The sequence below is a fragment of the Molothrus ater genome, chromosome 4 (assembly GCF_012460135.2).
Source record: "Molothrus ater isolate BHLD 08-10-18 breed brown headed cowbird chromosome 4, BPBGC_Mater_1.1, whole genome shotgun sequence".
NCBI classification, from domain to species: Eukaryota; Metazoa; Chordata; class Aves; order Passeriformes; family Icteridae; genus Molothrus; species Molothrus ater.
Genome location: NC_050481.2, coordinates 50,627,604 through 50,642,625, shown reverse-complemented (window position 1 = coordinate 50,642,625; position 15,022 = coordinate 50,627,604). Strand labels below are relative to the sequence as shown.

General features: G+C 36.7%; 1 long non-coding RNA gene across 1 annotated transcript in view; it reads right to left on the bottom strand.

Moving 5' to 3' along the window:
- Positions 1-1,463: 1,463 nt before the first annotated feature.
- The window catches only part of LOC118686715 (uncharacterized), a 97,540-nt gene continuing 83,981 nt past the window's right edge, over positions 1,464-15,022 (bottom strand). The window contains exons 7-10 of the long non-coding RNA XR_004980219.2: positions 14,205-14,412; positions 7,279-7,349; positions 5,809-5,959; positions 1,464-1,531 (exon numbers count right to left, since the gene is read on the bottom strand). This is a non-coding gene — a long non-coding RNA (uncharacterized LOC118686715). The remainder of the gene's footprint in view (positions 1,532-5,808; positions 5,960-7,278; positions 7,350-14,204; positions 14,413-15,022) is intronic.

The following is a 15,022-nucleotide window of genomic DNA, read 5'->3' as shown; positions in this document are numbered from 1 at the left end:
TATCTGAAGGGTGTATAAACAGGTGAGAGGCACTGTGTTCTTGGATTGAACATCAAATGCATCATGAACACAGATCAGAGACTGTAGAATAGATATTTTCAGAGCACATCCATTTGTGTGCATTTTTCAAGCAAGAGAGATAAAGAACTACTCCATTTTCAGATTCAGATTTGTCTTATGGGGAGGTAAACAGTATGCAGTCATGTCAAGTCTGACAACATTTTCACAGCATTTGTGTTCCTGACATAGCTGTGCAGTGTCTGAGCAGCAAGGTAAACTGCTTGCACAAAAATTCCTTATTCTGTGACTACTTTGCCAATGGTGACTTACATCAGCTTTAACTTGCAGCTTGCTCATGTCTCTCTCTGAGACATAGCAATCATTTGCCTGCCTGCATTGTGATGCCTCAACAGCTTCATATCTTTGCAGCACACAGAGATAAGGATCTCATGGCTCTCCAGAAACTTGTGTGGCCCTCAAGTGTACTGTGCTGCTTACAGGTTCACAGGACTTGGCAGCTATTAATCAGAATGTTCAGGCTCTTCACTTGAGATTGAGGAATCTCAGTTCTGTTATCTAACCTGTAGCACTGTGTAAAACTGAAGCTGAGTAAATGTTAGATACTCTCATTAAATTATAAAATAATAGACATTTTTAATAGTAGAGTTGAAAAGGAATGGGAAAGATCATATAGCCCATCCTATTCCTTTAAACCAGGATCAAGTCTGTGCACCACTTTTAACATGTGTCAGGAGTGATTTTAAAGTTCATCCGCTGCTGAAATTACATGACATTTCTATGCAGTCCTATTTCAGTTCTTGGCTGTTCTCACCATAAGAAAATGCTCATTATGTTAAACTAAATCCTTAATGTGACTAGGGACTATACTCAATAAGTTAAATAATTCGTATTATTTATCATGCACACAACTGGTTTTTTGGAATAAGTTTACTCCTTTAAAAAGCTGTCAAGTACTTTAATTTTTGTGCGTTTCTTTCATACAGGCTTTTTTGATGTGATCCAAATTATTTCTTTCAGAAAGTTTCTTCATTTTATTAATGGAATATTCTCAATAAAATTTACTATTTTATGCAGGTGTATTCTCATAATGTCCAATGTGGGCTTGCATAAGAAAAATAACAATCCTTGTCCCAAAATAGATAGACAAACGCATAACAGGCATTTCAATAGTGTTTTCATAAATTTCTGAAAGCCTGATTTAACATCTCCATTTCTTTTAGGATTAGCTGTTATCTAACAGCTGTCAAAGGGGTTCAAAACTAAGATCTGATTTACTTACTGAGCCATTTTTACAGTGTAGATGAAAAATGGTTTTTTCCTATCTCACCAATAGCATTACACATGTGTATATTTTCATGCCCATCATCTCCCTCAGAATTACAAGGAACTTAGTCCTGTAATCTCTCTTTGCATGAAAGATGTTTAAGTTTGGGCAGACATACCTAGTTTCTTTTCTCCTAGGTAATCCAACAGCTGTAATGATAGGTCCAAACATTCCCATGTCTTGTTTCTGAAGAAAGCCAGTAGGAAAAAATTGGAAATATCTGAATTAGGAGAAATACAGAAATTTATTTTCATTTCTCTGTCCTTTCATGTCAGAGAAATAAGACTATGGATCTGCCTGGCCTGCATTACATAACTAATTTACTTAATCCAGCTATGATTTCCATTTATTCTTTTAAACACCACGGTTTTATGAACAAGTTTCAAAGTGAAAGTATACATTTTTCAAAAATAATTCAGATTGTTTACTTAAAATCTTCTGCCTAGCACCATCCTTTAATACAACCACCTATTTCATTTTAAGAAGCAATAAATATATTTTCTGTCTAAACTCTTTTCCATAGTTTTTTAATTTTTCAGAGTCCTTTACTATAACTTCTCTCATTCAGTTCTTTTACTACAACAATTACTAATTTGAATACCTATTTAGAAGAATGCAAAGACAGATAATTTCACTTTCAGTATCTATCTTGCTTATCATCTTGTTATTGTAGCTTTCCTTTATATTGTCACACTTTGTTGAAGTGAATTTGTACTTGTTTCTAGCTTTGTTGTTTTGTTGGTGGTTTTTTTTCCAATTTTACATGGTGATTCAAATAAGAAGATAAAAAATTTCTGCTATTGCTGTGCTAGTGAAAAGAATTTGTAAATTAAGAATTTGGCAATTTTTTTTTAAAATTTTATTGCAGTATCTGACTGAAAATATCAAATGTGAAAATTGATCCTGTAGCAGAAGGTTAATATACTTATTATGGCTGAGTTTTGCATTAGTTGGTGAGCTAAGAACTGTTATTTACTTGAATAAAGAATTGCACCATTTGATAAAAAATAGTTTAAAAGCTATCAGGTTTTGTACATTTGAAAGCCATCTATTTCCCTATTATCTGTAACTGGTTTTTTTTGTAGCTATAACTTATCTATTAGCAATAAGAGCATTTAAAATGTTGCCAATATCAACTAAACTCAATTTCCCACGAAGTCAAGAAAATTTGAAAATATCCATCTCAACTGCTGAATCTTAGAGAGAGCAGATTTGGTGTTCTCATTAAGTTTTTCTAGAAAGTCTGTGTTAACTTCCTTTGAAACAGCTTGTGGCAGTGCAGGGTTAAGCCAGTGGTCTACAGCCAGTCACGTGCACATTGGCTTGTGTGTGTGAATATGTGCAAGAGGCAGTTTCTCAGGCAGAAACTCCAATGAATTCATGAATCATTCTCATCCTGAGCATATGAGAACAAATTAACCAGGCACCTCACACTCAAGAGAGAGTACCAATGCCCCCTGGACTTCAGCACTGTCCACTTCTCAGTTTTGGAGAAGAGAAGGAAAGGCTATTCCTGAGGTAACAAATAATGTTATACACAATGTCCTTCCTAGCTATTTTCCTTCACATAAGAGTGTGCAGAGGACTTTATAAGCTTTGGGGCTATTTAGATCATCAGATCAGATGACTACTAGCTATAGAAGAAACAAGTCTGTCCCATTGAGGTGCAATATAGCAACAATTTCTCTCCCACAGGTTTTGGGAGAGAAACCAAGATGATCAGTCCAATTTCTAGAATATTGATTGGTTTGTTGTCTAATGTATTGGTGAAACTCAGCTTCAGAAATCCTCCAGCAGATTACAGTTTCTGCTTCTCTCATTCCTCTCCTTTCACTTCCCACTTGGCTCCAATCCAGAAAATCTACAATACAGAAAACCTTGCATAATCAGTTTACACTATTTGTGTCATAAACAGCACAAGAAATTGAGTCAGAACAGTATAACTCCTCCAAAGAGACCTTGTTCATTACTTATATATCAGAAAGACAAGTCTCTGTCTCAACAGGGCTGTAATTTGTCCAGTCAGTTGTTGCAGAAAACTTGGAAGACTGGGTATAAATTACCTTGACATTACTCCAGTAATTTTTATAGGCGCCAGGGTGAATATTTAATGTTGAGATCTGCTAGTGTAGATATTTTTCCATTTCAGTCATGATTTATAATGAATGTTAATGTATAGGGATCTATTTTTTAAAAATAATAATTCAGAGGATACAATAACCTGCTTTATCTAGCAGAGTATTATCAGAAAGACCTAATTCTAACAATCTCAAAAAGAAAAAACATCTTTTCCAAGACTACACAAGTAGAAAAATATGAGTTATGTAATTTTTTATCTCAATAACTCTTTTTCCTAAATTGAATTCAAAATGCAGGATATATTATACATGTTCAGAGAAAACCCCCCTCCAAAGGCAGTAGGTAATGAGGGGATTCCATCTCCATTTTCTACTGTTCACAGGTTGTTAAATATGCTGAGAAAATAACATCAAATTTGAGAAGGTATATTAGAATTTAATGGCCTTTTTTAAACACAATTATGAACTAAGAGACACTTTCCTTTCTAAATATTTTCATAATGGACTAAATCACTAGAGTACCTCTGGTCATTTCTTTAGTATTTTGCTATCCACAAAGCAGTAAGTCATTGTAAGAAACAGAGCATGTATTAGTTTTCATGGGAAATTGATAAGAAGAAAAAGTATTTTTAGAATTCTTTTCTAGGCTAATTAATCTGCCTTGAGCAGTCTATGTATGTAAGTAGGAGGCACTTAATCATCCTTCTGAAGCAGAAAGTGCAAGTTTTGTAACATGCATCCACTTGTCAGAATCAACCACGCACCTTTGAAACAGAGCCTTATTTTTAAAGCTGAAAAGATGGACACCCCTGAGCTCTCTAAGTGAAATATATGAAATTGAAAATACACCCAAACATAGTCCACTTAAATAAAATTAAGCATCCAAATCTCTGCAACTCCATTCTCATTACTTTCTACACCTCTACTATTCTGAAAACTTCCAGTATCAGGAGGGCAAAACAGAAATATTCACTGGTTTATAAGAGAATGAAAATGCCCTTAGCTTATTGCCTAATTTACCATGTAAAAGGATTAATGTATCTTTTTGTATCTCATGATGTTGACATAGACAAAAATAGTACACAGATGTGTTTATTACAATTTGAAGGAAATCTCTGAAAATACCAGCGGCATCTGCCTTCAAGGTGTGGGTGGATTATATTCATAAAAATTACATATATTCAAATAAATAAAAATCACATTTCACATAAGCTTCTGAATTTAAAATTTTACTATTTTAGCTTTCCTGAATTTCTGTATTAAATCCTATCATCACTCTGGAAAGAAACGCCAGCCTTATTTTCCTTCAGGTAATATAGGATGTGAGGATGGTGATGACATAGATAATTCCAAGGCAACTCTTTAAGATAAGATGCAATTGGACAAATAGATACAGAAAGTGTGACTTTCAGAATTTGAAAAGCAGAAAGAAACATTCAGGTACCATACACTTTTAAATGTAATCACCTATATTGCAGAATGAATTTATTATTTATTAAATACTACAGCTGAAATGTCAAAAAGGTTAGAGGTCTAATATTTTGATAAGGGACATTGAGACAAATGAACCCATGTATCTGACTTCTCATCTACCTGCACTATCTCTTGCTATCTCTTAAAATAGCAGAAAAGAGTAATTATTACAAACCCAAGGGCATGGATAAATAGAGTGTCTGCCATCTTACATGCACTAAATGTTAGAGAAGAAAGATTGAAAGTACTGACTACAACAACTGATTTTCATCCTTCATCCATCAGAACTTTGCACATACTGAAAAATGAATATGATTTCTGTATAATCACATTACACCTCTTCTATCCATTTTTCATTAAAAAGTGGTACACAGAAGAATTTCAGGGGTACTGTATGCCATATCCTTGTAGCCACAAAGTCCTACACAATAATGAGGCAGATTTTTATTTAAACAGGTACTTATGTTGTTTTCCTTTAGTGGCCATACCTGATAACTCCATTGGTTTATGTCTTAAACTACTTAATTTCTATTTTCTTAACATGATTGATAGGATTGTTCAGACACTAAAGAGTGACATTCAAAATGTGAGCTTAGTCACAAAATTACTAATAAACTGCAGACACTGCCTGGAAATTTTCCTGAAAAAGCCTACTAATTATTTTTCTTGATTTTATTGGGTTCATTTTTCTTTGGTTAAACATTTGTACAAATATTTTTTCACCCTGTCATGAAACACCTCATTTTCTTTAGACTGTATTTTCTTCTGCTATATACTAATAGGAGTCTAAAAAAATCATGCATATCAACCAGGAGAAAAAAATAGAATCCTTTGGGGAAAAAAGAAAACAAACATTATGATATGACTTAATAATGCAAATCAACGAACATTTTCATCCAATTCAACTTTTACCTCTATGTTCTGCCAGGGTGTTTCACTCACATGTTGCCTGACAGTCTGGAAGCCTTGTCACCATATATCTTATGCTTAATGCTGGAGCAGGAGCAACACCCAGGGATATAATTTGCAGTACCCAGTGACATAATTTTCCTCTGCATCTTGCCTAGAAGAAAGGATAGTGCTTACTTCTCTTGTAGCTGCTTGTGTTTACCAGAAATAGCTGCTTATGCAATTAGATTTTCACATTGTATTTTCTGTATTTTCCCTAAAGCAGGATCAGATATGATCTATATAAGCAATCAACCATTATATTAACTAACCATAGAACCTAGAACATTTTTCCTTAGTACAATGTAAATGATCCTGACTGAAGCTTCATTATGTATAGAGCACAAACTCCAAATGCCAACTTGCTAAGCTCCAGTGTTTTTGTGCACTGTTTCCTTAAGGCGAATTCTATCCCCATGTCCTCTAAAATCAGCGTGAACACATGGAACACCAGATATTTTTATTTTATTATTGTCCATTTCTAGTGTCTTGATTCTAGCACATTGTTGACCAAGGTCATGTCATTCCCCAGCCATATATGGCAAATATTTTCAGTTTTTCTACTGACAGAATTGTTAGGCAATTCATTTTGTAGACAGATATTTTATTAATTAGACTTAGTTGTGAACGAAAATATTTAACTGATATAATGGAATGGGATCATAATTAGAAAAAACACAGCAGAATTTTAGGGGAGAAATGTTTACTTCGAGAATGAGAGTGTGATTAATCTTTCTTCAATACATGAGATCAGTGTATGATGTGACATTGAAAGAATAAATAGTTACTCCTTACTACAGACAACAAAACTAGAGATTAGAAACCAAGTGGGGACTCCCACTTGGTTGGAAATTTCCTTCTTCAACAGTAAGGGCTAAAGTAAAAATTTCCTTCTTCAACAGTAAAGGCTAAAGTAAAAACTTAACAGAATCTCATAGAAAGCAGTCGTGTTTATGTTTTACTTTCAAACAAAAACTTTAATTACTACACTTGTGTGTCAAGGTTACACTCTGTTTTTACTAACATGAGAAAGACTGAACCAGTTATTCAGTCTCAGTCAAAGGATAGAGCAGTAGTTTCAAAAATATGCTGATTTAATAATCAAAAAGTACCAATAGGCTAAAACAAATTCAATGCATAGCAAAGAGATCAAATTTACTCTAATGTCTAGCTATCCTTTTTTCTTTTCTTGTCTAGTTATTGAAGAAAGAATTATTTTGGTTGCATCTATCTGCACTAATGAAATAGGGCTACTGGCAAGCAAGTGGACTGGTCATAGTGACAGCATAATGTCTTTTTCAACAAAAAAAACAAGCATCCTTGATGCTTTACATCTTGCAAAGACCAGCTGCTTTAAGGAATAAATCTTGTGTTTCCATGTAAAATCTCCATGCTCTTCCTCACAGAGAAAAGCACCAAACTAGAAAGTCTCACCTGTCTTATGAAGCTAATTCTGGATCAGTGGTTTAATTTTTTGGTTCACAAGACCTATTCATCAAACAAAACTGTAAAGCAAAACAAGGTATATAAAATATTATTAGATAACCAAGTCATCTAACTTTAAAAAATAGAATTTTCTGAAGTATAAGCACATTGATCAATTAGGCAGTTTAATGAATCTGTCATCTTGCATCAGTAATATTTTCTAAATGAAGTCATATTCAGTATAAAAGCCTTATTATTATTCAGAACACTTTTCAGCTACAGCTGTAAGATTTGATTAAATCACTATGTGCCTAGTAGGAATAGTTGAGAAAAGCAGTGTGAAAATACATGCAATGTTCACAGTTCAAGAGGAACAAAATGCCAGGCTAAATTCCACAGATAAAATCAAAGTATGTATTAAACTCTACTTTTCTGAGATGTTTCCTATATTAAAGCAAAGTTTTTCTCAACTATTTAAAATTGTTAAAATTTAAAATGTTTTAAAATGCTAAAATTAGCAAAAATAATACAATTTTTTGAGATTACTGTGCATATAGTCCTGCAGCAGTCTCTCTGGCTGTTTTTGCTTCCTGCATACCAAAGCATGAAAGCTGATATAAAATTAGAAGAATGAGAAGTGAGAGGTCATAGAGTCACAGAATGGTGAAAATTGAAGCAGACCTCCAAAGGTCACGTTGCCCAAACCCCCTGCTCAAGCAGACCCATTTAGAACATGTTGCTGAAGACCATGTCCAGGCAGCTCTTTAATATCTCCAAGGACAGAGATTCCACACTTCTTTGGAGAACCCATGCCAGTGACCAGTCACCCTACAGTGAAAAAGTCTTGCCTGATATTCATCTTGAGCCTTCTCTGTTTCAGCTGGCATTCACTGCCTCTTGTTTGCTTACTAGCACACCTGAAAGGAGCCTGGCTCAATCCCTCATGCACCCTCTCTTCAGGAACTTGTACATACTGCTGAGAGCACCCCAGGTTTTCTAAGCTAAGCATTGCCTGCTGTCTCAGCCTCTCCTAATACTCTAGGCCATTCACCATCTTTGTGGCCCTCTGCTGAATTCTCTCCAGTATGTCCATGTCTCTCTAGTACCAGAGAGCCCACCACTCCAGTTGTGGCCTTACCAAAGCTCTAAGCAGAGGGGAATGGTCACCTCCCTTGACTTACTGGCAGCACTTCAAATGAACCACTAACATTCTTTGCTCCAAGTGCAGATTGGTGGCTCATGTTCAGCTTGGAGACCACCAGGATCTCTAAGTTCCTTCTCAAAGCTACTTCCCAGCTGCTTGGTCTCTAGCATGTACGGGGACCTGGGGTTGTTCCTTCCCAGGTGCAGGACTGCACTTTGTCGTACTTCATTAAGTTCCTGACAGCTCATTTCCCCAGCCTGTTAAAGGTCCTTCTGGATGGCAGCATGACCCTCTGGCATAGTAGTTACTGCAGCTGATTTTGAGTCATTTCCAGAATTCGATGCTCATTCATAACAGTAGGACACAAAATTCACATGAATTTAATATGAAGAGGCAACAATTTCAATTAGCAATGTCAAAATTTTATTTTGATCTGCAGATCTTTTATTATTTAGATCAAAATATGTCTTATTTATGTTGAGGAGGCAGAGTTTCTGGCATTTACTAGAAAATAGGCTTTCAAGAACAGCCATCTGTAATTAAAAGCACCCACTCCTAGGTGCAGGTCAACAGGATTGATACATATTCCTAAAAGACCAGCATATAGAATATGTATGTTCTAAGAAAGGTTTATCAATGTGCTATGCTAATAGGCCTTAGAATCTCTTCCAAAATGGGTATGTATTTTTTGAATCATTATGCAGGTGTTGCTAAGAAACTGAAATATATTCTTTTTATCTTTAGTATGCAGGATCTAAAGTTTTGCATACCACTTTCGTGACTCCTCTATTTTACCATTAAGTTGCCTTACCCACAGGAAATACGAATCAAACAAAAAAACATGAGATGGACATTATAAATTTCAGATGACAAAGCAGCATCAAATTAGCTATAAATTATTTGAAAGAAACTCCATATGTGTAGATTAGTATGTACCCAGAAAAATGTTTTTCTGCAGATTGAGAGACTGGAGGAAAAAAGGTGATATAAAGGAAACTGACGTGATTGAATATTGAAGAAAATATCAAATCATCAATTTTTTGCATATTTTTTGCATCAAAGGACCCTATGAAATCCAAAAGAGATTACAACAAATTGTTTATAATGCAACAATTTGTTTATAATCTCAATGAAGAGAAGTTGCTGTGCTCTGGGTGGTTACCCACAGTAGAAGTACAAGTATAAATGAGGTAGATACTCATCACATTCCTGCCCCTGCACTAGAACAAGGATTCTGCCTCAGGAAAAGGAGGTCTTTGGAAATCAGTTCATGATGCATGATGACACTTTGGCATGGCCTGCTGATACAATGGGAAGAGCAGAGCTGCTCAGATATACAAATAGAAACCACTACATACACCCTTTTACGTCATGGTTCTATAAATGCTTCACTCTGTTCCTCAGGATATATTATCTGGAGCATTATAAATTCAATAAAGTCAATTATTGTGAACTATTTCTAGGTAGACTACTCTTAAAAATCATGGATTTAAGTCTAAGTAATGTCTGCTTTTTCAGATCATGTTCTCTTTTGTATCAGAGATAAATAACAGATTCTGACGCAAAAGAGGGAGCTAGTATTCTATTTTAAATTCAAGTCTAATTTAAAAATATAACCTCCAGCAACTTCACTGTCACTACAATCAATCAAAGTGATAGCCTTGGAACTGCAAAGCACTTCCTAAGTCACATCTGCTACTGCAATATTTATGAATTGCTTTCCTCATCATAGCAATTTAACTGGTACTGTTATTACAGAGACAAGAACAGTCTCTGTTCTTGTCTCTGTAATATGATTAGCTATGATACCAGCTATCATACTATTATTTTCAAAATATTTTAATTGCTCTTGAATTACAAAACATATAGGCTATTTTTAAAGTATAAATACCACAAAAGATTACATACACTCTTGTACATGCACATAAATATGCTGACATGTGTACATTTTTTTCTGTCAGCTGAAGGTCAGTGCTGTTTTTAAGCTAAAAAGACTCCTCCATTCTCTTTTATTGAGAAGGAATATGTGCAATGTTGTCTTCCTACTTTACAAGCTAGAACAGATGAGAAGGAAAGCAATACTTTGTGTCGTATACACGACATATGCATTAATTCCACAGTACCACCCAGCAGTTAGAGCTACCTTCCAGGAAGGACACAATTGCCTTCAAGACCGGTGATGAGAACCCTAAATGCTCCATGTCTGATCCTTGAAGAGGGTTTCCAAGCCTCAAGAGAGTGCACAAACAGGCCACAGGGACTGGACTAATGTACATCTGGCCAGGAGGAAACACACAGGGCTGCTCCCAGGGGTCATGTTTGTGTAGGTGCCTGACAAGAGGTGTAAAACTGGAGCTATAACCAGAAGACATTCTGAGCACAGAATCCACTCCTGGGGTAAACACTTGAAAGCTCAGATTTCTTGCCCAATTCTTTTGAGCCTAGTTATCTTATTTCCATCTAGTTATAATCTTGGATTTTTATTCTGGGAGGTATTGAAAAACACCTGAAGAACAACACAGTCATTAGTCACAGCCAGCACAGCCTCATGAGAGGAAATCCCAGCTTAGCAAACCTGATTTCCTTTTACAATAAGGTAACCCACCTAGTTATCAAGGGAAACCAGTAATAAGAGGTAATCTGTTAAGAATTCAACAAAGCTTTTGATACAGTCTCTCAGAGGATCATTCTGGACAAAATGTCCAGCACACATCTGAATAAAAACATCATGGGGTGGGTGAGCAACTGGCTGACAGGTCAGGTACAAAGGGTTATAGAGAATGGGGTGACATCAGAGTGGTGACTTGTCTCTAGGCTCCACAAGGGCTCCATCCTTGGCCCTGTCCTCTTCAACATCTTCATTAGTGATGTAGCAAGACCAGATGGAATACTGAGCAATTTTACAGGTGATACAAAACTGCGAGGAGCTCTTGATTCCCTCAAAAGCAGAGAGGCCTTTCAGAGAGACCTCAACAAATCACCAACCATATGAAGTTCAACAAAGGAAAATGCTGGATTCTGCATCAGGAATGGGGTAACCCTGGATGTATGTGCAGACTGGGAAATCAGATTCTGGAAAGCAGTGCCATGGAAATGAGATCCTGGGGGTCATGGGAAACATGAGGCAGCAGCTCCCCATCCTGGGGAGCATCAGACACAGCATGGCCAGCCGGGCAAGGGAGGGGATTGTCCCACTCTGCTCTGGGCTGAGGCAGCCTCATCACGAGTGCTGGAGGCAGTTTTGGACACCACAGTGTAAGAGGACATTAAGCTATTAGAGAAAATCCAAAGGAGGGTTTTGCATACCACAAAGGTGATGAAGGGCCTTGAGGGGAATCCATATGAGGAGTGGCCAAGGGCACTTGGTTTATTCAGCCTGGTGACAAGGAGACTGAGGGGAGACCTCACTGCAGTCTACAACTCCCTCATGAGGGGAGGAGCAGACACTGATCTTTTCTTTATGGTGACCAGCAAGAAGACCCCAGGGAATAGCCTCCCCTGTGTAGGGGAGGTTTAGATTGGATCTTAGGAGAAGGTTCTTCACTCATAGGGTGTTTGGGCACTGGAGTAGGCTCTCCAGGGAAGTATTCACAGCACCTGAGAGAGTTCAAGAAGTGTTTGGACAATATCCCTGGACACCTGTGTGACTCTTGGAGATTGTGTTGTGCAGGGCCTGGAATTGGTCTCAAGGATCCTTGTGGTCCCTTCCCACCCAGCTCGTTCTGGGATTCTGTGATTATTTTTATTGCTTATATCTGTCTATGACTTATTTGCAAGTCCCATAAAAAATTGCAGGAATCCCACACTATTCTTACAGCCATGATTTCTGCTGAGTACAATTTGCAATATTTATAAGTCATTTGTGAACATCGGCAGTTTGCTGAATAAGGATTTCACTAGAGCTGCCCACTGAATCTTTTTGTTATGATTTAAACATACATAAGCCAACCAAAGACTGATCTGTGGCTTAGGCTTCAGTGGAATAATAAAACATAATTCTCAGTATCATTGCAACTGTCAGACATCTCAGAAAGGACCCAGACAAAGAATGGGAATTGCACCTCTCTTCTGATTTATTTCACTTTTATCAGACTTTTTAAAAATATTACATTGGGATCTTATACCTCAATTAAACAGTTGTAAGTTTTCTCAAGACAGTACAGGCTACAGGCATATTTTTTTCCTTTTCTAATTTACTCTTACTTCTTTGAAATTCCTTATAACTACAAAATAGCTTGATTGAAATCCAAAAGGGTTAGTAAAATGGCTTGGAACCATACATAAATGTTTTGACTTGCAAAAATTTTGATTCCTGTGCTTTAGCTCTTGCCTAACACAAGTAATACAGTTGTGTGAACTCAAGCAAGAGCTAGGATGTGCTCCAAAACTGGAGTGCTATCCTGATTAAGCTCTGTTCACAGCAAAATCATACAAGCAGAAAAACAAGGCTTCCTGTCAGACTGTCTGCTGCACCTGAAGTTTTTAAACTTAAAAGCCTAAATTTAAGTAGGCTGCAACAGTTCCACCCTTCCTTCTGGAGCTAAGTATATTTAGACACTGATGACAGTCCCTTTGAGAGCAGTCCCTGAAGTTCAGTCTTTTCTCATTTACCAGAAATAGTATGATAAGCAGTGTAATACATAAATACTGCCCTGATATAATCATATAATTATTAAAGTTGATTTGTATTATCTGCAAGTAGACAGGCAAGGTCCCTCTGACCCTAGCTTCATACGCCCTTGCTTTTTTCAATAGATGTTGAAAAGATGGCAGCTTTAAAAATCTCATTCGTGTACTATTGATGGGGCCTGAAGGAAGTTGTCTGTGACAGATCATTTCCCCCCCCAGACCTTGTTGAACAATGGAGAATAGCAGTCCACTTCTTTGAAACTATACAAACTATATCCCTTTACAGTTTAGCCTACTTTAATTTTATAAACTGGAGAATATGACCTAGCCCAGTCTTAGCTCATAAAAAACTATGAGCAGTCATAAATAAAAAACTATCTCATGGCTTTTATCAAGTAGGTAATATTATGGCAGATCAAGGGAGATTTTCCTCCCCCTCTACTCGGCTCTCTTGACTCCCCACCTGGATTATTGTGTCCCACTCCAGGATCTTCAGCACAGGAAGAATATGGACCTGCTGGAGTGACTCCAGAGGAGGCAACAAAGATGATCAGAGGGATGGAGCACATGTCTCATGAAGACAGGCTGAGAAAGATGGAGTTGTTCAGCTTGGAGAAGAGAAGGCTCCAAGGAAACCTTATAGAACCTTCCAATATTTAAAGGGGCTCTACAAGACAGTTGTATAGCCATGATATTTTCTGAAAAATCCTCTCCTTAGGATTTTTTTCTCCTGAGAAGCTCAGGAACAAAATGTAAACAATAATTATCTGCCTCTGTAAAATGCAAGAGGTGCATCTGTGATTGGTCTCATGTGGTTGTTTCTAATTAATCGCCAATCACAGTCAGCTGGCTCAGACTCTCTGTCCGAGACACCAGCTTTTGTTATCATTCCTTCTTTTCTATTCTTAGCTAGCCTTCTGATGAAATCCTTTCTTCTATTCTTAATAGTTTTAATACAATATATATCATAAAATAATAAATCAAGCCTTCTGAAACATGGACTCAACATTCTCGTCTCTTTCCTCATCCTAAGACCCCTGTGAACACTGTCACACAGCTGGAGAGGGAATTTTTACAAGGGCATGTAGTGAAAGGACAAGGGCTAATGGTTTTAACTGAAAGAGAGTAGGTTTAGGTAGGATGTTAGGGAGAAATTCTTTACCTGTGGGGGTGGTGAGGCACTGAAACAGGTTGTCCAGAGAAACCATCAATGTCCCATCCGTGGAAGTGTTCAAAGCCAGGCGAGATGGGGCTCTGAGCAACACAGCCTGATCCAAGTTGTCTCTGTCCACTGTAGAGAGGCTGGAACTAGATGGTCTTTACTAAGGCCCATCCTGACCCAAAACATTCTGTGATACTATGATATCATACTGCAAGGAAAACAAGAAAGAGAACACATTTCTCCTCGTTTTTGCTTCAGTGCTCTACTAAAGTCTATTTGCCATAGGCTCACCATAACCTTTTTTCAACACATTTGACAGAATGTGTTCTATCACTGTTGTTATATTTCAGTCCTTGCAGAAAGTGATGCCCTAAGTGTAAAAAAAACGTGGATTTAAAGTATAAATTCAGGGAAGAAAAATACCAATTCTTATGGATAGAAATGTTCATTGATATTATCACCCAAATATCCAACCTTTAAATACTTTTATTATCAGAATTTCCAGTGAACTAGCTGTTCTGCCCAAGATTGACAGTTATTCATTCCCTTGATAGTTGACAATTATGTAAATCAATCATCCTTAATGAAAAGGGAGTTTGTTTACATACTTACCCTTTTGTATGTGCTCAGTTTGATTACAACTTGGCAAAGCATTTCAGAACTTGCTTGTTCATTATGATTTTTGCCATTGTATCTAATAACTCTTATTTTAATCATATATTGTAAAACAGTGACACTTAAAAGAGAGACTATTCTAACTTGCTCTGATTTTTTACTATTATTACTATTTTAGTAACAGTAACCTAGTAAAAATTTCC